This window comes from Phasianus colchicus, chromosome 21, assembly GCF_987193195.1.
Source record: "Phasianus colchicus chromosome 21, bPhaCol1.hap1.1, whole genome shotgun sequence".
NCBI lineage: Eukaryota > Metazoa > Chordata > Aves > Galliformes > Phasianidae > Phasianus > Phasianus colchicus.
This window is the reverse complement of record NC_143456.1, coordinates 2,101,733-2,125,289: the sequence shown is the minus strand read 5'-3', so window position 1 is coordinate 2,125,289 and position 23,557 is coordinate 2,101,733. Positions and strand designations below refer to the sequence as shown.

Below are 23,557 nucleotides of genomic sequence, written 5' to 3'. Positions count from 1 at the left end.
TCTGGAGTGTCCTTGACTTTCTCTTCCAAAATACCTTGCATATGAATGCCTGCAGCATTTTGGTGTGAGCTAAGCACTACTTTAAACCTAGGAATCCAAATGAAAAGTAAGATAATTCTGCCGACACTATACATACCAGCAGTTTATGCTTTTGATTTATTTTTTTTCTCTTTAAATGCATTGTACTATTGAATGTGCAGTGAAAGACCTTTAATATTTCAAGTTGGACTCCTCAGGACAGGAAAAAGACCCCTGCAAATATATATGTGTATATATGTATGTGTTGGGCAGGAAGAACAGTAAGAGGTCAATATGATGGTAAAGTGTAGGACTTACTCTTTTATCTAGAATACTAGATTTGGGGGTTTGATTTCTACAAAGGAAGATTAGTGTTCTGGTATATTTTGGTTTTGGCACATGTCTGTCTTCAGGCAACTCTGAAGGATTTTTTTTAATGGCTTAAGTATTGGCAAATAGGGAATAAGTGGTCTGCAAAAGTAGCTGATGGGCATAAAACATCCTTTTCCAGGCTAATGCACTGTTTTTATGAAGATATTTATGATTTTGAGGTAAGGACTGAGAATTATTTAACGTGTATATGAGCAGGATGTCTAAATAGAAATGAGTGGGAATGATCCGTATGTAATACAGTACCTGGCTATAAAATAATGTTTTTGATGTGAATGCCTGAACCTGCAAGAGGTGCAAATACAGGTTAAAGGGCTGAAAATTCTTGTCTTTTTTTTTTTTCTGTCCTGTAGGTAGCTTAAGCTGTGTTGAAGATGATAATAAACTTTTTACATGTTGAGCATCAGAGATGCCAGGAGTTCCTAAATTTGCCACAGGTAGGAAAAAACCTTGTTAGAAATGTTTCTTGAAAAAGTTAGGGTAAAACAGCCCATTGCGATTCAATAACAGAAACTGTTGCGTTCATGTTTCAAATGTGGAACATAAAGGAAACAGGCTATTTGGCAATGTCAGTAGTTTGTCTCTTAATTCACTAAGCGACTTGCAGGATTACATAGTTTACCTAATACCAAAATAAGCCTAATTTTCCAAATTTCTTTGTTTGTAATACATCATGCTTGAATCCCCATCCTGTAGAGCTATGAAAACAATAAAGTAAAAGAAGTCACTCTCCTGGGTAAAGAATGAAACTTCATGATAGCATCCAAAGACAAAACAGGAGATGTCATTGTAAGGTAATGCTGAAGGCTCAGCACCGTTGTGGTCTGACACTGCTTGCCAGCAGAGCAAACAGAACGCTGGGACACCAACAGCTTCAGGAAGCAGCATTCAGCCCTCCGTGAATGCCAATGAAGCTACATGTATTCTGGAGCCAGCCAAACTTCCTAGGGCTGTTAAGTCAGGAACTGAGTATTTGCAATAACCAGGCTTTGAGGTTCCCAAAATACTGACATAAATCAGCTCAGTGAACCTGAAGCAGTTTGTAATTAAGGTATTTTCCTTTGAAATCTGACCAAAGGCTCGCTTCTCATATTTTCCCTGAGGTTTCCACAGACCACAGAATGGAATGTACTGCCAGCTTTGGTAGCAACAACTTTCCTAAGGTTGTTGATCCTGCAGCACTTAAATTACCTGAAAGGGCTTTTGGTTTCTATCTGCCCTGCCTGTGATGTTGTGACATCCTTGCAGTCTACGAGGTGAGCATATGGGGAAACTTGCCGCAGTTGTTGGAAGCTAGCAAATTTCCATGAAGCATCTTGGTTCAGTGCCCTTTTCCCATGTTTTTGTGGAAAAATTTCAGCAGCTCTAATTCTGTCTTGTGTGTTTAGGTGGCAAACACCCCGGGGCTCAGTCTGGCATACTGAATGTGTGCATGCAGCTGACTTGTAATGCCTAAAGGCCACCGCAAAATTCCAGATACTTAGTGAGCCTTGTATTCTTGGCTAAGGCATGTCTTCCATTGTGTCACAGATCACGCGTTATACCTGAAAGGACTTTGGACTTTGTTACTTCACTTACAACCTCATGTATCTACAATGGATGGCAAGGTGGACAAGAGCCAACACTGTGCCCTTATGGCCCAACTGTATCCTGGGCTGCATTGAAGGCAGCATGGCCAGCAGGGCAGGGAGGTAATCATGCCCCTCTGCTCTGCACGGTGAGGCCTCATCTGGAGCACTGTATCCAGGTGAGGAGTCCTCGATACAGGAGGGACATGGACCTGCTGGAGTGTATCCAAAGGAGGGCCATAAAAATGCTCTAAGGGATGACAGGCTGAGAGCTGGGGCTGTGCAGCCTGGAGAAGGGAAGACTCCAGGGAGACCCGAGGGCAGTCTTGAGTATCTAAAGAGGAGCTGTAAGAAAGGGGACAGTATCTTTAGCAGGATCTGTTGTAACAGGACAGGGAGAAATCATTTCAAACTAAAAGAGGGGAGATTTAGACTGGATATAGGGAGAAGAGTTTTACATTGAGGGTGGTGAAGCGCTGGCATAGGCTGCCTGAAGAGGTGATGGGTGCCCCATCCCTGAAGACGTTGAAGGTAAGCCTGGGCTGTGCTCTGAGCAACCAGATGGAGCTGTGAGTGTCCTTGTTCATTTAGGGGAGTTGGACTAAATGACTTCTAAGGGTCCCTTCCAGCTCAAACAATTCTATTATTCTATTTGGTGTCAGCCATAGATTCCGTAGTTCATCCTTCTCTGCTCCTTGGTAGGTATCACTGTCTTCTAGAGAGCAAGTATGCAGATGAGTTATAAGTTAAGAGGAGAGAAGGGATGCAGAATAATGTGTTAAGCCCCAGAACTGGTCACTTCAGACTTTTCTTCCAGAATTCATTGTAACATTGACAGTGCTCATATTGCTCTTTAAAAGGATATGACTTGTCTCTTTTGAGTTGCAGTGCAGCTTTTTTTTTTTTTTTTGCCTGCCCTAAATTCACTTAATTTTCACCTTAATCTATTTCTTTTTTTTTCCTGTGAGGCTACCATGTTGCTGTCTCAGCAATAATAGTGAGAAGTTGAAAGAAGTTAATCATACTGTGTGGCTCAATGCCTTATGGTTTATTATTAAGAATAAAGACAAGTACTCCACTATTTTATCTCTAATGTGCAGTTAACTTAATTCATAATCCTCTAAAGAGATGGTGTTCTTCCTAATGCTTTGGCTTCTGCCTTGCTTTCAAGCAGCACATGACACTTTAAAGCTAAAATGCTCAGTGCTGAAAACATTTTAATAAATGCATGCATAAGTCAGGTCTTCATTTGTTTAAAACATTCAGGGAGAGTTTCCCTTTTACTACAGTGCCTGGTTGAAATTAATGCTTGGGGGCTGCTTTCCTGTTCCTCTTGTGCTATTGACTCACGATGCAGTGCAGACAGATACCCCTGGACGGATACGTTATTAGCTCAGTTCTCTGCTCTAAGCATTGTTAACTGCCTAAAATACCTCTTTCTCCTTGTCTGCTAGTTCTTTTCTTAGCCTGGCCTCCTCCTCCCTATTATTTTCATAGTTTGGTGCTAGATCTGACTGAGCATTCGCTGAAGATGTGTGGGCTGTGGTACAAGTTAATAAGCCTCTGCAAGCAGTTAGTTCTTTACAGTGATAGTTTTCTTTATTTTCAGTGTATCATGGTGCAATGATATTCAACAAACAGCTTAACAAGCTTCAGCTGCAGAACTTTGGCATTGTTGTGCTTTCAGTTGTGGAAAAACTTGTGCTCGTCCCTGTTAACTCTCTGTCTTTGAGCCTGGGGTGCAAGTTCCAAAAGTATTCAGACAACATCCGTGCTCAGGTTATGTTCTCAGACTACACGTAGATGCCAAAAGCCAGTTGTTCTGGAATCTTGTTTTCACTGTCTTTCTCTTTTGGATATGTTCAACTTCAGCCTCTTTCAGTCTTGCTGTTTTATCTTGCACATTCATCTCACTCCACTCAGCTAATTGGATTAATGCACTCACTATATTTATTGTGCAGTATTGATTTGACAATACCAATCTTTTACTCTTAACCATCTCATATTTTCATTGGCCTCAAGCAGCCTCGCTAAATTCCTCTGCCCCCATCTTTGCACTTGGCTTCACATGTAAAATTTTAGCAGAGATTAAACCCCTGAAGCTATTGAGGCTCTGTTCTGCAGGCCCAGCAAGCCTGATTGACTTCATGAGCACTGGAGGCTAAGGCAGAAGTGTTGGATAGTGTCCCACAGCTCTTCATAGCCTCAGTGCTGACATAGGTGACCTCCCAACGTTTGAGGCTTGTCCTTTTGCAAGTGTTTAGTCACTTGTGTGCTTAGCTTTGGTGCCTTCTGGGGAAGCTAAATACCTCAAATATTTGCTTGTTTTTGCTTACTTTTCAATGTTCAAACTTCTAACAGGAGCTCAACATCCAAACTCCCTGGTGATCTGTGCAAATCACTGCCTAAGTGCCTGAAGCGTGGAAATCTTCAACTTCTCTAGTGTCAAGAAGTCTTTGCAGTAAGATAAAGTCTCAGGCACTGAAATTATCGGTGACTTGACAGGGATTATGGCAAAACACAGCTTGTGCTGATTGCCTCTGTGAACAAAGGTACTTGCTGCTGGACAGTCAGATGTGCAACTTCAGGTAAGTGTGTGCTCTGCAGAGTTGTCAGCTTCATGTACATCTTCCTTTTGATTCCCCAATTTCTGAAAAAGCATATTCGTTATTTAGCCTAGAGTTGTGTGCTTGGCTGGGCAGTGGTCTTCCCCGCCTGTTTTTTCAACTGAACTGTGTCTGGGCAGCTGACACACCAGAAAGCTGTGCTGCCATTCAGGGAGACTCAGGCAGTCTGGGAACTGGGTGCAGAGGAACCTGATGGGGTTCAACAAGAGCAAGTATAAAGTCCTGCACCTAGGGAGAAATAATCACATGCATCAGAGCAGGTTGGGGGCTGACCTGCTGGAAAGGAGCTCTAAGAGAAAGACCTGGGTGTCCTGGTGGACAGCAGAGAATGGGAGGCAAAAGTGTTGTGCCTGCTCCTTTTTGATGTTGATCTGGTATTTTTGGGAACAGGGTTTGCCCCCGCTCACAATGGCTGTACAGCTCAGAGCAGAAATAAGTGTACTCAGAAGCAGGGAGTGCTCCAGGTGTAGGCAGTTTTATTTTCTGTCTCATTGCAGTTGTTTGCCAATTGTTAAAGAATGTTTTCATTATACGGTGGCAGTTGTAAGACACTACCTTGGTTTGACAGCTTCTGCACCAGCTCACTACTCTTGTCACACAGATAGGTTTCTTTTAATTTCAACATCTTGCTCATCTGAGATCCAAAGCTGTAGCATGAGGAGAGGGCAGACATCAGAAAGAAATGGGCTGTGTGCAAGGGGTGTCTGGGACTGCTGTCACAGGGATTCCAAAGGAAGATGGGATTGTGAGGGGATTTTGTGTGTGTGTATGTTAGTGTGCTGTCTTACAGTACATGCACTTCAATTTCAGTTAAACAGGAATCCTCTTGAGGCTAAAACTGTAACCCAGGACTGCAAAATTCTTATGGTATTTTGCTTGTGTTGGTGGGGAGTCAGAGCCACTAAATCTCCCTGGAAACTGGCAGAGAAGTTGTGATTTTAAAATGAACAACAACCAAAAGGAAAAAAAAATGCAAAACTCCAAACAAAACAATGCAAACAAAAGTAAAACAGAAACAAATGGCAGTCAGAGAGGAAAAGGATCCTGGGATTCCCTGCTTGCCTCTCACCCCATCCAGAAGTTGAATAGCGTCGTACCTCCTTCAGAACAAGAAACTGAACCCATGCAACCCTTCTGGAGGTAGTTGCATATTGGAGTTTTTCAGGTTGGTCTTTTAAAGCTTATCCTGAGCCAGAATCTCCCTATGTTATTACGCTGTGACACATTTAATTCCTGACACAGTAGGGAACTGAGCAGTAAAGTGGTGGATGTGGTTTGTGCTAGGTTTGCTTGCAGCTCTATGTTCCCAGGTGGCCTTCTGCACCCGTGAAGCTAATAAGAATCTTCCTTAGTCAAAACAGATTTATCTGCTGTTATGCTATGCTATCAACAGACAAATACTGAAGCCAGACAGTGCTTCATTATGAAAGTTTAGTGTTCTGGTGCATTTATTTTACTTATGGTAGATGAATACCTGATCAGTGCTCTGAGGTACTGCTGTAAATTGATTTTATGATGGATTTGAGGAAGGAAACCACTGTGATGTTCTTTGTTTTGTTTGCCTGGTGGTGGTGGTTTCTTTTTTTTAAAGAAAAAATCATTTGGTAAAACTTTTCCCAAGTTTTTTTCTGTTCTTAATGTCTCTTTCAGCTTCTCTCCCGCTCTAGTGTAGGCTGTCAACACCTTTTCTCAGTTACTTTGGTACATATCTTCATCAGAATATTTTTCAGGTAGACTTTCCCCTCCCATTCCCCAGGGTCTCTTCTTGGGAAGCCCAGTGAAATATTGCACAGGAGCTGGCAGGAAGGAGGGCAGTGGGACTGGGCTGGGCACACTCACAGCAAGAGCTGGCTCAGCCACGTTCAGCTAGATTTTGGGGTGATTGTAATGATTTCCACACAGCCTGGAGGCTGGGATTAACAGCCTCACCTGGGAGCAAGTACTGCAAATAGAAGATAAAGGTGTGAGGAGCTGGTATGAGCAGCAGGAGGGTGTTATGCTGGGTGGAGCATGAGCTGTTTGGTTGTTTGTTTTTTTTTTTTAAGCCTTGGTGGAAGTATTTTAAAAATATTCTGTTTGGAAAAGACTGGAGCTCCTGGGTGAGGTTTGGGAGAGATGGGACAGGCTGTCTTCTGTCTATTAGCACAAAAATGGTTAATGCCTGAAATAATCTGATTTTATCCAAGTTCGTATAAATGCATTTCTGATTGGATTGTGTTTGCAGTCTCACTTGAGCTTTGTTCCCATGTGAGAGACAACTTTGAGAGCAGCGATCAAGCTGGAAAGGAAGCAATACTATCTGTTGCTTCGGCTACTTCAGCATGCCTAAAGTTCATTTTGCAACATCTCATTTCGTGTTCCTTGTATCCCTTTGTGGTATCAGTAGTCATCAGTGCTGGGCTGTTGGAATTGTTAGCAGTGGAGTCACTTGAATACTGCAAAGCCAAGTATCCAACTACTGCAAAGCAACAGATGGCAAATGGCTTTTGCTATAAGAGGTTCTTTGAATTAAAGCTGAAGGACGGTGGTCCTTTATTTTAGGATGAGTATATGGCATTAACAGTAGCCATTTGAGTATTTGTCTGTTGGTAGCATAGCATAACAGTAGATGAATGTGTTTTGACTAAGGAAGATTCTTATTTTCTGTGGTATAATTCACCACGATACCAGTCTGAGGAAATGAGTTACATAAAACAACAAAGCTCTGTCTTTGAAAGTTTTCTTTGGAGCTTTAACTCCCAAGTTAGATTACAAAGGAGAACATGCTATTGTAGCCATGTTCCCATGAAAGAACCTGTGTGGTGCTTGTTTCCCATTGACCACAGCTGTAACCTGCAGAGCTCTGCACAGAAACAATCCTACTGTGAGCTGCTTTTGATGCTGAAAGATGATTCTCAGATTGTTCAGTTCGTTATCTTTCTATTCAAAGATTGGACCTGCATTGTCTTTCTGCATTTTATCAACCTTTGTGGCTGGTTTTTTTGTTAGTTTGGTTGGGTTTTTTTGCCTGTTTCTGATTTTCTTTTTTCCTAGCATCTGCTTCAGAGACTGCAAATAGCTAGACTGCTGAGAATGAGTGGGAAGGGAGAAAAGCAGCTGGAAAAATTGCTAGTTCTATCTGCCTAACCTTAGCCATTACCTGACAAAATAAACCTCTCTCAGTTCCTTCCCTTGAGACAACTTGTCTCTGACCGAAGTCTAACTTTTATTTCTTTATTAACAATCCATTTCCCCCTCAGTGAAGGGAATTGATCACTACCCTAGTTGTTAAAAAAGGTTAAGAATTAGCAAAACATAATAGTTGATAGCGTGCAGTTAGGGGAGGCCCAGCCCTGGACTGAGGCTTTCTCATAAGCTGTGAAGAAATGTTTTTTGAGCCTGGTAACTGTCTTAAAACAGTAGTGTGAGGCTTATGAAATGGGAATACAAGCTAAATTATAACGTAACGTCACCACAACAAAAGAAGATTAATACTTTCCAAACTAGTTTAGCTGCCTGCACCCAATGAGTGCGTCTTTGGATGGATGTTTTGGCAAGCATTTCTGAATTGAGTGCAAACAGGCAGTGTTTATGTCACTGGACAGAAAGAAGTCTGTTAAACAGCGTTGCCTTCTACTGGATAGATTTGTTGGAAAGACTGAACTTCCAAATTAGATGTTGTTTTTCATGGCAACTTCTCCAGAACTGAAGTCATGTTGGGCAAGTACCTGAGGGGCAGGAGCACCCTGTGCTAGAACTTGGTGTTGGCTCACAGAAGTGGAGCATCACTTGATCTCAGCAGAGCAGAGAGCCTTCTGGGGTGCTTCATCACATGACTGGCATCATCTTTTGACAAATCCTTGTTAAATTAATATAATTGAAAAGCTGCAGTGCCTTGTAGTTTTTGGTGTGCTTTGCCTATAAAATGTTTTGAAGCTTGATGTATGCTCTTAAGAAATATTTACCAGAGAATGCAGTCCTTATATAATGAGTTGTCTTGCAGCTCTAATTAAGTTAGATTGAAATGTGAAGTCCTTAAATAGGAGAAGTGGGGGGGACATCCCAGAGCATACTGCTGGGTAAGCAAAGGTGGCAGTTGCGTTTGTGCAGCACGTGCTGTGTGTCTGCATCCAACACCGTGCTGCCTAAGCATCGTTCAGCTGACCCTGATTTGAAGAGCCAGGCCATAATAATGGGGAAAGCTGATACAAATGGAGACGTCTGGTTTTGTAGAAATAGCAGTTAACAGGTGGCTCTACTAACCTGGCAAATAGGAGTAAATTATGACTTGGATGCGGAGCTGTTGCCTTGTTGAAGATACCTAGCAATTTATTAAGCTCCAGGAGCAGCATGAATTCCTAAGGGCCTGGTGCTGCAATGCACTCCATGAATGGACTTAATTGAATTATAATGAGGCTAGTTATGGACAACTGTTCCACTGATATGCAGCTCATTGCAGGATTAACTTTCAACTCATGAGTGCAACACATGCCGAAGTGTTACTGCAAAAATTAAAACTTTCAAGGTGTGAGGTGGGCTTCAGGTCCTCGAAAGCTCCGGAGCCAACTGTATACTGGCATGCTCTGTTACTGTTAGAAGCAAACAACATGATTACATAAAATGTTCCCACATGCTTGAATATTAATAGCCAAACTTCTGAGGCATCATTCTGAATAATTTTATTATTATTCCGGTCAGTGTTTACATATTGGGAGTTCTAAAAGAGCACTGAAAACCTTCAGATGTTGTTTGTTTGTTTAGAGATAAGATTCCCTACAGGGCTAACTAATATTCTGAGGACTGCTGTCCAATTATGTGATGTATCAAGGGAGACTGACGAGCTCAGTCCCCTGAATGGGAGCTTGCAGGGAAGGTGTGGTCCTGCAGTGCTAACTTGTGCCATACGATACAGTTTGCATCCTAAGGTGCTGCCTCTGCAGGCAAGAGAAACATGTTTTAGTAAGGTGTGTGACTTTATTTCGTTGTATTTTGAATGGAAAGTAGGCCAAGTTTGAGGCTTCTATATTAAGCGTGAGTTGAAGTGATTTAAACTGCATCCTGCCTATCAAATTCTTTGTTCCTCATTGTAGGCACAGTACTTGTCCAATTCTGTTTAACTTGCCCTTAGGCTTATGTATAAATATCTGCTGAAATATAATACTATAATTATTGTCTAACTATTTAAATAGGTACAAATGGCCTATCAATACATTATAAACAGAGATTAATATTTTATTAATGTTTTCTGAAAGCTTCAATTACTTCTATTTGGGTATCAATTAGTTGGCTTTTAAACAGAATTCAGAGGAGTAGCATTCAATTCACTTACTCTAAATTAGATGGCAGTATGTTTCACTTAATATAAATTGTGTGTGATTACTTACAATCAGTTTAAATCAATAAGTTTGTGATGGATTTTTTTTACCCTGTGCTATGGGTCTCTCAGTAATAAATCCCTTGTTCAGTCCAGAAGGCACTGCTTCTTTTGGCATCTTTCCATGCATTTCAGTAATGAGTATTGGATAGGCACAGTTTTAACAAATCAGCATTTAAGGAAAAAAGTCCCTGTAGAGGATAAACACATTAAAAAAAAAAATCAATTTAACTCAACTAGCTCCAATTCAAATGAACAGAATATTCTTTAAGAATCTTCGGGTCTGTTCCTTGTAGCAGATACTTGTACACATTCTGGCCTCATAATTTGTAATGTGTTAATTGGAATACTTTGTAATTCAAGGGCTGGAAGCTTTGCTGTATCTTCATAACATTCTTGGAGGGTATGTGCAGAACTGACTCACAAGTTGGGTTGCCTTGTTCATGGCATAGCAGTGCCAATCTGCATAGAACGTTGCCTTTATTCCAAAGGAGAAAGCTAACATGAACTTGAGGAGCATTTGCTCTGGAGAAGTTGCAGAGAAGTCACAGTGCCATAATATATCCTATCCTCTGCAAAATTGTATGCTTTTATTTGGGTTTTGATTGGAGTTGGGAAAAGAGCTCCAATGAGCATCACTAAGGCAGCAGTCACTTCTGGATGATGACGTCCTGGATTTTGCAGGTTGCTTTGAAGTATGGCTTGCCAGTGAGGTGGATGGGAAGGCTGTGGAACATTCCTAGGAAGGAAAGCACGGGCAGTAGTGCTGGTGGAGCACAGTGAAAGCCAACCTGAGTGTGGGACTGTGCTGGCACGAATGGCAGCCTCCAATCTCCTTACTGTTGAAAATCCTGGTGGAAAATCTGTTGGCTTACAGCGTATACTCTATTTAACCACATGGGGATGGCTATAATAATTAATTGAAGCAGAGTGGGGAAATCAGTTTTCATCTTCCTGGAATGAAAAGCTGCTTCTAGGCCAGGAAGCTGTTCTGCATCTATCCTGTGAGCTCTATCCTCACTCATTTATGCTGCAGTGTGTATATATGTGTGCTCAGTCTTTCTCCCATTTCATGCTTGAGCTCCTGGCTATAAAAGACACACACTAACAGTGTGTTGCTTCCTGAGCCTACGCAGACTTCATGAAGCAATTCTAAGAAAAAATAAAGCATGGAAATGAATTAGTGAAATTTCTGGCTTCAAAGACGACCAGAAAAGTGAGGCAGTGCTGAGTATTGCAAGGTCAGGCAGCTGGGAGGCAGCAGTGCGGCGAAGGTCTGCACGAAGAGAGCAGCACAGTATCAAAAAAGTGCTTGTTTTGGCCCTGGCATGGTCGGCTGGGGATAACTTGGATAAAGCCGTTTAATTTAGTGCAAGTATCAGAGTTAAGAATGTATACTACAATTGGAGATGCCCACAAGGAACAGGTAGAGGTGGTGGAGCCTTTCCCTAGGACAAAATGTTTGCTTTCTGACACCGCGCCTCAGATGGCAGCCTGGTTTGTGGGGTCACCAGGCCTCCAGAGAAGGTGTGTGCCCAGCTGTAGTGAGTCCCTACAGACTGCCACTTGTCTTGTGAAGACCACGTTTCACTTGCTGGATGTTCCATTTCTTTGTGTACAACAGTCCATTTCTCATGCTTTTTTTTCTGTGCACTTGAGTTGCTTAGGAAGCAAGTGGCAATCGTGCTGCTCCTGCAGCCAGAAGGGTAGTGAAGGGACATTTAACAGCATGGGTTGCCTTTTGTTTTTAAAGGATCCACTGCCTGTCTTGGCAAGAAATAACAGCTGTTCGTGGTTATTTCTCTTCAGCAGAACAAACTGTACTGGGTTGTGCGTTCTGGTCCTTCATCTGTTTTCTTTGGGATGGCACAGGGTGCCTAGCGTTTGTTAATAGGCTAACCTTCAGTCTCCACATATGTGCTTTGTGCATTTGTGCCAGGCTTGTGCCCCAGGCCTTCCTCCTGCTGCTTTTTCAGAAATATGTTATTAGTCCCTCAACGTGAAGGATTGCTTTTTATCTGGGCTACCTGAGTGCTCTAATTTGTAAAGTAATTTCCATTGAATCCAGGCCTTACATCAAGGCTAACACCAAAAGAGCTATTCAGGGTGTGTAGGCATGTGTATAATTTTATGCTTTTAATTCATTTGATTTAGCTGAGGCTATTAGATTCCTGTTGTTCTCAGTATGGCTGACTATTTGTAGACTACATAAATGAAATATTCCTCTCCTGGTACTGTGTAACTTAATAATTAAAACTCCCTAATAATATTCTCCTCTGTAATTCCTTCATGTGCACCTTTAATCTCAGAAATTTGCAGGGATAATGTTCAGTGTTACCCACCTCATTCTCCCAGCCCAATTTTTCCTTAGATGGCCAAATATTGTGTTGCACACTAATTGAATTGGCTAGCAAATGCAAACTGCAAATGCAGTAGCTGACCTAAAGACCAAATCTGTAACTTCTTTTTTCAAATAAACATGTTGGCTAGTAAAGAACAACTTCAAAAAAAATACGATGGGCGCTCATTTCGTAAGGAAGTTTGCTTCAAAATTGGTCATTCTCTTTACAATGAAGATGGTCCACCAGATCAGGCTGCCCATGGCTCAATCCAGCCTTGAAAACCTTCAGGGATGGGGCATCCACAGCTTCTCGGGCAGCCTGTTCTAGTGCCTCATCTTCTCAGTGAAAAATTTTCTCCCATTATGTAACTTACATCTCCACTCTTCTAGTTGAAATTTGTTCCCTTTTGTTCTATTGCTGTCAAACTAAAAATTCAGTGTCCCTCCAGGTTTGTAATTTCCTTTTACGTACAGGAAGGCCACAACTAGTTTTTCTTGTAGCTTTCTCTTCATACTGAACAAATCCAGATCCCTCACCCTTTTTTTTTTTTCTTTTTTTTTGTAGGAGAGGTGCTCCAGACATCTGAGGACCTTTGTGGCCATCTTCTGGTCCTACTCCAACAGCTCCATGCCCCTCTTGTGCTGGGGGCCCCAGGTCTGGGAGCATTACTCCAGGTGAGGCCTCACAAGGACAAAGTAGAGGGAGACAGTTCCCTCCCTGCCCTCTGCTGGTGCAGCCCAGGATGCAGTTGGCCTTCTGGGCTGCGAGCGCACGCTACTGGCACGTTGAAGAGCACTGTTCCTGGAGGACACCACTTATCACCAGCCTCTACCTGGACACAACCCCTGTCCATAATCCTCTGGCTGCAACCACCCAACCTTTTCTTTATCTATTGCAAAGTCTACCTTCGAATCCTTTTCTTCCTAATTTTAGGGGGTAAGGATGTGGTGTGGGACCACGTCACGTGCACATATCCAGGTAGATGACATCAATTGCCCTTTCTTTGTTCACTGATTATATCACTCCATCATAGAAGGTCACCAAATTGGTCGGGCATGATCTGCCCTTGGTGAAGCCCTGATGGCTGCCTGGGATCATCTCCTCATCTCACATGTGCCTTAACGTAGCTTCCAGCCAACAGTCAGAAAACTTCCCTTCGTGTTTAAGATGCCAAAGAGGGAACTGGAATTGGCAAGCTTACTTTCCCACCTGCAAGCTTCAGGTTCAACACTGCCTGTTAGATCTGTGAAAGCTGCCCCCCTGCCTGTATCTCACGTCTTCTGGGAAGTAGGCCATGAGGAGGTTTCAGTATGTGTGGCAGAGACTCAGTCACTTTCACCAGAATGAGAACCAGTTGTGAGAAATATGCTTTCAGGAGTGCTCAGTGCCACTTTCAGGGGCAAGTAATTGTAGCACGTGAGGGGAGACCAGAGATGGAACTGTTGCTGATAGGCAGTGGAAAAATTACTGTCCTTTGAAAACTCTGCCCATCCTTTTCTCTTTATCACAGTATCTTGTTTATGGTCAGTTTACAGTAATCACAGCAGTTAGCATTTCTCATCCTTGGAGCCATTTGGATTTTGTTCTCAGTGCTGTAACCACTGCACTTCTTGACCTGTGCTTTCAAGCTGCTCTTGAGGTGTTCCCAGGCAGTAAGTTAGTGAAGAAATATGTTCAACTAACTCACCTATACTCCCTTTTTCTCTGCTCATGGAATCCACAACAATTGCATAATAGCAAGAGCAACTGATAACGAGCCCTGTGATCTGAAGTGAAGTTCACAGAGCGCTGAAGTACACAAGCTTGTCACAGTGGTGCCTAAGGGTTTGCAGTTACCTTCAACATATTTATGGCACCTGAAGTAGGCCAGATTAAAATAGCTTTTTTGTGATGGATAGTCCCATGGCATATAGCCATGCTACTACATCTGCTTTATTTTGTATTGCTCAGGACTATTTGCCAATGCATTGTGGTTCGCTTGCTATTTTTCTTGCCTTTTAGTGAGTGAGCCAATGCCTGCAACAAATTTTGCATGATGCTGTTAGTGAAATCCCTACCCGTAGCCACCTATGCTCCCAGTGGAGCCTCTGGCTGAACAGTCCCACTGTCCTTAGTAGGAAAGGGTGCTATGACCATGGCTGACATCTGAGAGGTAACAGGCTGCAGTTCCCAGCAGAAGCAGTTAGTGAACTCTCCACCCATGGAGATACAAGTGGTAGTGGAGCATGGGTCTCCACTTGCAGCTCCCTTTGCAAACTGATGAGGATCAGTATAACTGCCACATTGCTAAGTGTTGTGTTGTGCCAAGCTGATCCTTTGCACTATAAAGCTGTGTGCGTGAGCAGACTTTACACTTTCCCCCTGGCCCTTGCACGTGGCTTGAACCATGTTGGTCATTCTGGTGGTATGCTTGAACACCTTAAGACTAGCTGTTTGGAAGTCTGATTTCTCCATGCCTTTTAAAGCAGCAATTCTTTTCAAGGAGTCATTAGTATGCTGCTGCATCACCTCCCAAATACTTTTCATCTTTGGTTAGCTGTGCCCGCTTCTAACAGCTTGCCAAACATCTCAGATCTTTGCCCCTGTTACATCTGATCTGTATTCCTATGGATGATTTTGCATTTTGGTATTGTGAAATTTCAGTGCAGGTTCCAACTTGCTTTACGCTTGCCTTCTTCTCATTAGTTGTTTCTGAAGAGATCCCTGTGAAGCAGGCTGAATCCTGACAGGTAATAGGACTGCAATCAGAGGAGGCGAAAAAAGTGTTCTGTGCAAAAAACTCTTCTTCCCCTGGTTTTTCTTTCTCCAAGGAAAAATGCGTGAGGCTGTGATGGGTGCTGAATGCGAGGAGCTGAATGGGTTTGTTTCCCTGGGAGAACGGGCAGTGACAGGTTTAAATTCTCTATTGCTTCCCTGGCTTGCTGGGAGAGCTGTGTGCAGCCTTGTGTTGTGGGAATCCACCTGAATCCTGATGTCTGTTCATTGACAAGCAGTGTTCTTTAAGCTTAGATTGGTGTAAAGGCAAACTGCCTGAAGAAAGAGCTGGAGTCAGAGCATTGCTCTGTCTGAAGATTGAGAGCAAGTGCTTTCAAACTTCCCTCTCTCTAGTCTGAAGCTATTTATCTTGAGTGAGAACCAGACTTAGCCTCTCATGGAAGTACCTGATGGTGAACAAGCAATCTGCTGGAGAAAACAAGTGTTTCTTTTGCAGCTGTATTTTAAAGATTTTTTTTTTTTAGAAAGCATTTTTCTGAAGGTACTGGTGATTCCTTCATCAAGAGAGGATGACAAAATGTGCTGTCCTTATAAATAAACTGAACTGCTGTGTTTAGAAACTGAAGTATTTTGGTCCATGTGGAAGGGACAGATCTTCTCAATGCACAATTGCGTTCTTAGTTTAAGTTACAAGTCTAAATAGTGAATTGGAGACTTGACTTTAAACAGTTTTAATTTAAACTGACAAAAAAAAAAAACAAAAAATGATGGGGGAAGCACTGGGATGAGGCTTGTTAGTCTCCCCTGTTTCCTTTTGTCTCTCTCCATCATGATGATAGGAGATAGTTCTAAATTTCTATTCTTGGTAAACAGTTGGCTGGTGCCTGTGTGTGTCTAATGGCCAATGTGAATTTGAGTTGAATGTGGAAGCTTTCAACAGCTGAGGTGGCATTTTGTAGGCTAGCTGTGAGATAAATCTTCTTTTCATAGTGGCTGCGTGTTCAAATAAAATGTTTTCTGCCACGGCTATGATTCTTGACTTCTGCAGCTTGCATCCTCTCTCTGCACTCTGACTTACCAAAAGGACTGCCTGCATATGGTTTCTGCTGCAGTATGTCTTCATTTCCATTGCAAACTGTGGCTATTAGTATTCTACAAATAACCATTTAGGCACTTGGGTTTCTCAGTAAAGGGAGAACTTAAAACAAGAATGGACGTGATATTTAAGATTGATGTTTCTGGGAAAGCTTATGGCTTTTGCTCAGAGACTGAAAGATTTCTGTAGTGGCCTGGACTTATTTTATGGTTGTCCCCAGGTATTTTTACCATTTTTTTTCTATAATAAGGGCACACTGTCCAACTTGTATTTTATTTTTGATCTTTTCTCCACCTCATCAGATGCAGGAAAGTTTCTTCTTGCTTAATTATCAATAAGCAGAACAGAATTAAGAAGCTTCTTGTGGAGGCACTGGGGTAGCGTGCACCCATTGGGACTTTGGGAGTTTTTTGGGGGGAGTTATTAGGAGGGATCCTGCTGTTCTTCTTGAGCTATGGCAGTAGTGAAGCATTCCCAGATCTGTCTTGTGGCTTTCACCTTGGTTTTGTCTTCTGACTTCAGTTCACCCATGTCAAATAAGCACTGATGAATGTGAATAACCGAGCCCCTTGGGACTGCACTGGTGTTGGTATGTAGCAGCTAACTGCTTGGCTGCACCAACAGCTTCTCTTCTCCATGGTTGAGTACACCCAAAGAATGTGAAGGAACGTGGGATGCACACACTGTGAACATCTTTCATCTTGCTGGTGTATTGCCCTGCAGAATCCTTTTCGGGTGCTTTGTGATGTTTCACAGTTAAATGGAGCACTCCAGTGACCTATTTGTTTGTGTTCCTGTCCCTGAGAGGGATGGAGCCTTGGATCCGATGGCCACTAATGTGAGGATGTTTTTAATGTGGAGAGGTCGTTTGTTGATTTTTTTTTTTTTTCTTTCTATTTTTCTGGTAGATGAATTGTTCTGGTTTCAGCCCAAATTTATAGCAAAGCTATTCTGTCTGTAGTGAAGGGCTGAAAGCACAATCGCCACTTTCTCATTTAAATTCTAAAATTGCCTTTCACATCTTACTGTATTATTTCTTTTGTAAAAGTCTTCTCTGGCCTTTTGAGGGATGAGCAAACACGGTTTCAGTATTGTGGTTTCTGTAAAAAGCTGTCAGTCACCCCCTGTGCTTTTACCATGCAGTTGACATAATCCCAAATGGTGGCAGTGAAAGAGTAATTTCTAACCACTTAACTACCCTTAACTTTGGTGAAGTTGGATTGCTGTCTGGGGAGTGTTTTGCAGTTGTAGCTGGGGAGGATGTGGTTTGCTTGTTCACTCTTTGTTGTTTGTTTCAAAAGCTCTTGTTGGGCAAAAGAGAGCAAGATAGCTTTTATTTTAATCTGTCATACTTGGTGCATCTACATTTTTTGCAGCTGTAGAACTTAACCTGCTTTGATTTGTGATCTCCAGGTTAATTCTGGAGATTCAGTGCTCCTTAGGTATTTTTACTGTGTTCACTTTGAAGGAAAGGTGTAGGCAGATCCGTCTCCCAGCCCTGGTCAGTGCAGGATACTGTCAGAAATCAGAGCATCAGGATGCGTTCCCTATGGAGGAAGGCCTGCTTTTTGATTGTACTACCTTATTACCAAATATGTTGCTTAAAGGCAAGAGTGGGGAGCCTTTCCCTTGCTAAAAGCTATATAGACCTTTCAATTAACTTTGACATGCTGTGTGTTAACACACGTGGTTGTGGTTTTTACTCCTTATGTTATTATTGAACAATTTTACTGTAGGCCTTATGAAATAAATAGCACACTGTAGTCAGCCAGAGAGTTGCAGATTCACCACGTAAGCTTGACAGACTAATAAGCTTTTCTCTTAATAGTAGCAGAATCAGCTTTCAGATACAACTGCAGTGTCATTTCTCAACTCAAAGACAGATGCTTCCAGACATACCTGCCCTGTGTTCCCAGCTGCGTAGCCCTGCAGAGCAGCCGTACTTGGTTGGCAACATTGATAATGGAGGGTATGTTTTATAGGGGAGCTACTAGATATTTTTCCAGACCTTTGCAGCCACCCATGCTATGTTTTAGGAACAGCTGTAATTGTACGAATGCATCGTTTGGAAGCTGGGGAGCTTCCAAAAGGATGTAAGGCTGTGGTAGCAGTTCTAGGCTTCTTTGTTTGGTTAGTTTGCAGCTTGTTAGGAATGTGAATGGGTTTGTGGGTGAGATCTGTGGGTGTTGTGTTGGTGCTTACTTCCCTCAAACTACTAGCAACTTGTAGAAAGGAGCAAAAGTATAAAAAACACTAATGAAAGCATACATTGGCTTTTGCAAGCAATTAAGTAGCAGATAGCTTTTTGGCTCTAAAAGGAATAAACAACTGGGAAATTATGGTCATTTGATAGCAAGAAAACTGTTCTTCATTATTGAATATTGAAGTAACCAGTAAATGAGACTGTTTAAACCTTGATCAGTCACCAGCCCACACAGGATCACTTTCTTTTTCCTTTCTCTTTATTGAATGTCACTGCTGAGATTGACAGATTCAGGAATGAACAGCTTTAAATGCGATCACTCCCATCTCAAGGATTTTTAGTTTTCGAATCTCATTTCAGAGTACATTGCATTAAAAAACATGGAATTACCAAGCACTTCTATTACTGTTGTTGAACAAACTGTTTTTATCTGTTGCTATTGCTTTGCAGACTGTAGCACACACGTGTAATGGCTTACAGGTACAATACCCCATTCCCTAATTGTATTACACTTCAGAATGTGAAGTTACCCAGCTACAGCTACTGAAGGAGGCACAATGCAGTCTGTACATCAGGATGAGTTTGCTGTAGGACTCTTCCCTTGAAAGTATCTCCAGATCTGAAGAGTACTGAAGTCTTAGCTGTAACTGTTGAGCTGCTTCTGCAGAAGAGAAGAAATTGATGGTTGATTTGGAAATGAAGATGAGTGGGTTGTCGTATATTTTGAGTGTTGTTACTAATGCTGTCAACATTGACTTGCTGCTCGTGTAAAGTTCTGTAACCCTGGAAGGAGAAACAAAGACAGAACAAAATGGAGCAAGAAGCAAATTTTACAAAGCTTCTACTAAGAAGAATGGTGACGAGGAAGGAATTGTTTCTAATTGGAATGGACAGTGGGATTTTCCCATGCAAATTACCATATCTAATTGACTTGTAGCAGAGTGCTTGCTGTGGTTTTTCTGCAGTGGTGTTGCTAGGAAATGTTGCTAGGCAACTACTCAATGACTGAACCGACCTTTAAGATAAATATATGTATTTTTTTCCCCATTTTGATGCTGGAGAGCAAACCTTTGTTTTGTCTTTTGTGCTGGCCTTTGTCTGGATGGTTGGAGCTATTTGGGCATGGGGATTTCTGAAATAAAAGTCTGCTTGAGATCTAACAGAGCTGTTCTGTAGGCACGGCCTCTGTATGCAGTGTTTTCAAGAGCTCCATTTCTTCCTTGCAGTGTGAGCAGCAGAAGTTGGCAAATAATGTTTTGAATAATTTATCTGATTTTTTGTGATCTTTATTAAATAAATCATTGAAGAAACATTCTTCTCTATTTACCTAGCTATGCTGGGACAGGCAGGGCGCAAGGAGAGCACGCGGTGGCTGTTGGTGCAATCTGACAAACAGGATTTTAAAGACTCTCACGCTGATTAGGCCTTCTAACAATAAGAGTGGTGGCAAAGCACAGAGCAGCCATTAGGACCTATTGGGACTGTTTTCTTTTTTACCAGCTGTCTTTGAAGCAAATCCCTTTGTTTATTACCATGCTCGAATTATGCTCTTAATTTTTGGAATGCTTTTGCCTGTCCGAAATAAGTTATTGTGTTTTTTTTCCAGAGGAACAATTTGAATAGGCTAAGCCTCAATAATTTTACAAGTACCTCTAGTTAGAATTTGCACAAAGCCACAGGGATATTCTGGGTTTTTTCCTTGGCTAAGGCTGAAGTTTCAAAACGCGAAGGCTCAGTAAGAGCACTGAGTGCCAGCCCTATAGGAGTCCTGTACTTTGTCACATTCAGGAACTGATGGAGAGGGGCAGTTTCTGCTCCATAGGAACACCTGAACAGGACTGAAGCTGTGGGCATCAGGTGTGCAGTCCCTCTCCAGCACAAAGCAGCAGGAGGAGGATCCTGAAAGCTTCAGGCAGAACAAGTTTTTGTTGCTAGGAGCTGGATGGTGCTCCCTCTTGAAAACCCTCGAGTAGCACAGTGGGATGCTGAAAGAAGATGGTGTAGAAGTCAGGGCAAGGGGAAATGCAACCAACCCCCTCCGCCCCCCCGCGGGTGCCTCTGAGGACAGAAAACAGAGTGGTGATGTCTGCAGGAGAGGCAGGCTTTGCTCTGCTGATGCCCGGCAGCCCTGCCTGCCACACGCCGCATGGTTCCACTCCTTTCTCCTCCCTGATGTCCAAACAAAACTGTGAACAAGGTTACTTGCTCCCCACATTTAAACCTTTCAGTGACTTCACACCTCTTCCTGGGCCTGTGTGCAAGCAGAATGCTGTGCTTTCTTTTTTGCTTTTTAAAGGAAGGAGGTGTGGACGTGGTGCATGAGCGAAGACAGCAGTTGGAGCACTCCTACCTGTCCAGTGTGACACTCCTCAGTCTTGAACATCAGATCTTTTCTTCCAAATATATTGCCTCTCTCCCTACACTTATGCCTTTGCTATGAAGGGATGTGATTTCCTGAGTGTTTTGTAGAGGGACCTGGCTGTTGCAATGTTTGTTTTGAAGTAAACCCGGATATTCACCACTCTTCAAATTAAAATACATCACATTTGTTCCAAGCTTTGAGTTAGCTGATATGGATTTCTGGTGCTCCGCTGTGCTGGTTGCCAAGTAGGGTGTTCTCAGATTCTGCTTTTCCAGGCATTCAACCAGTCCGTCTGTAGGTATGAAAGAGACAGACTCTTCCTGATGGAGCTTTATCAATCCTTTGTGCAATGTCTATTATGGTAGAGGGATTTATTTTCTCTTGTTGCATTAGCTTAGAGGATCCGTGTCTGAGCACAACAGTGAAAATGAGAATGAGAGTGCCAGGGAGGAGAGTTGTGCAATGAGTACTTCCACAGTAATTTCTGAAAGAAGGCAGCTTTTACAGCATTTAGGGCATTCATACTACATATAGCAAGGGCTTGGGGTGATTAGCATGAAATTGAATTTTGTGTTAATCAGTCTAAGGCAGCGGTAGAGCGCAGGACTAGCACATAACTTAATTCCATCCCATCCCCTCAGTAACAAGGGAGCTTCAGTCCAAAGCAGGACTCTTGTTCCTGTGTGGTTATGGGAAGGAATCAATGTAATGAGTGGCCTTTGTAAGGGAGCAGAAGTCAGATTGTGAGGCAGTCCAGGGATTTAATGACAATGAGGCAGAGACTGGCATATTAGCATTTGCTTTTCTCCTTACTATGTGCTCTTTGCTTAGGAGCAACAGTTGTTTTAAATTCATCCAGAATTTGAGGACTAGATATTTTGTAGACGTTTTAATATAAAAGCTTTCAATATAATCTGGTTTGGCCACCCTCTGATTACCAAAACACGGAATATGATCTTCCATCTGAATGTCCAGATGGACTTTGCTTATTTCTTGTTTGGAGGAAGCAAGGTGGCTGATTGGAACACCCTGCAGAGGCTGAAGGCTTGAGTTGCTTGTAGAATGTCAAGTCTGCTGATTGTGACTCACAGTGTAAGTTCAATCACAATGACATTAGGGGAGATGACTTAACTCTTTTAAAACTCAACTTCTGGAGGAGAAACGTCTTCATTACCCTTCAGCTACAGATTGCCAGCGAGTCATTAATGCTTTAGCAAGGTTTAAAAACCAACCAGACAAAACAATGGAAACACAACTGTGTTCAGGTTTTGATTCTGTACTCATTTAATACATATACATGACTATGTATTTGTTTTTACAGTGTTAAGCAGTCACTGTGACATTCCTTAGTCCTTCCTGCAGTCTGCTGTCCTCTAAAATAACGTGCTGTTAGAGAAATAACTTTTAATTGAAAAACATCAAAAATGAACAGGTTATATAGCTGGGGGAAGGATTCAAAATTCTGCAGCTTGCCACAGTCTACCACAGCTTTCAGAATGTATTGATTTCACAGCACTAAACAGTATATGTGGTGTCAGGCCGTAGATGGAGAACATGTAGAATGAATAATTTACCACCCAGAGAGAGTGAGCCTGTCTACAGGAATAATAAGAAAAACAGCCTTGTGAACTGAGACTCTGATCTCAAAGCTGAGAGCTTTCTTGGAAGTGGAAGCATCTGATGTTGAAAGACCTCTGGAGGGTGAGGTTTGTATGTAAGAGATTCTACACAGCGAGCAAGAAGAAATGCAGCTCTCTCATCTCATGGTTTCATTTCTGTGTGAAAAGATGAGATGCTCTGCAGATGCATCTTTGACCTGGACAAGGTTTCACGTTCTCCTCCTTGGAGAAGGCAGGCAGGGTTAAGGTTCGAACATTCACGCTTCTCGTGGTCCTGGCAGCTGGGCTCTAAGGGAGATGGGTTCCTTGCACATCAAAGGGAAATGCCCTGCTGCAAAGACTGCCCTTTGTTTAACTCCTTCAGGTTTTTGGGTGCAGGTTTGCTGCCACAAATGCTAAGATGACTGTTAAGGAATTTGCTCTTGTTTTCTGCTGAGTTAAGTGATGGATCTATCTGGAGTAGTGGGTTACCTAGCACACCTAGTCAGACCTGGGCGTCATTTCACAAAAAAAAGACAATGAACTTTTTCCAGTACTGTGGAAATGCTAAAACGTGGTACTCGCATAAAGCTTCAGCAGCAGAGATGCTGTTCTGTGAAGCTGCTCAGGTTGTTAGCAAGACCACTTCCTGAGAGGTTGCTGACCATTTTCACCTGCTAATTGAATTGGTATTAAATTAATTAAACAAAGGCAGTTCCTCTGCCCTCCTCCTTCAGCTGAAGTACACATACACTGCACCTCCCCACAGCATTCTTCCCTCTTCATTATAGGAGAGGACAAAAAGAATAGAAATAAGGCAAGTAGTAGCTGCTAACAATTAACATTTCAAGCAAACCAGGAAGCTTTTAGTTGGTATGATAAGTGAAGGAGGAAAGCAGAAGCTGACAAAACATGAAATGGAGAGTATTTTTCTGCAAATGAACTAGGTATGGAGGAATATCTGGCAGTGAAATGTTATTCCTTCTCTCTCATCTTCTGTATCTTTAACCTGTGCTTAGATTTATGTGAAACAAATTGTGATCCAGGAAGTATTGTACCTTAGTGGTCAAGCTACCAAAATTGAGCAATTTGTGGACGTGGACCTGTGCCCTGCTTCACTGTTGTTCAGTGACCTACATGTGTGCTCGTGGAGGTAATGCTTCCTATTTATTTCTATGGGCACTGCAACAGCGCACAACAATGCTATTTGATAGAGCAAATTCTCACCTACAAAACACTGTTTTTCAGCAATCGCCACCATTGGCTATGCTTTTTCACAAGCCAT

The 23,557-nt window shown here is 42.3% G+C and overlaps 1 long non-coding RNA gene across 1 annotated transcript; it reads left to right on the top strand.

The window, feature by feature from the left end:
• The first annotated feature begins 312 nt into the window (after positions 1-312).
• On the top strand, positions 313-18,846 carry LOC149915301 (uncharacterized). Its single transcript, XR_016459224.1, has 4 exons — positions 313-845; positions 4,338-4,564; positions 12,863-12,972; positions 18,763-18,846. It is a non-coding gene; the product is annotated as an uncharacterized LOC149915301 (long non-coding RNA).
• Positions 18,847-23,557: the final 4,711 nt, after the last annotated feature.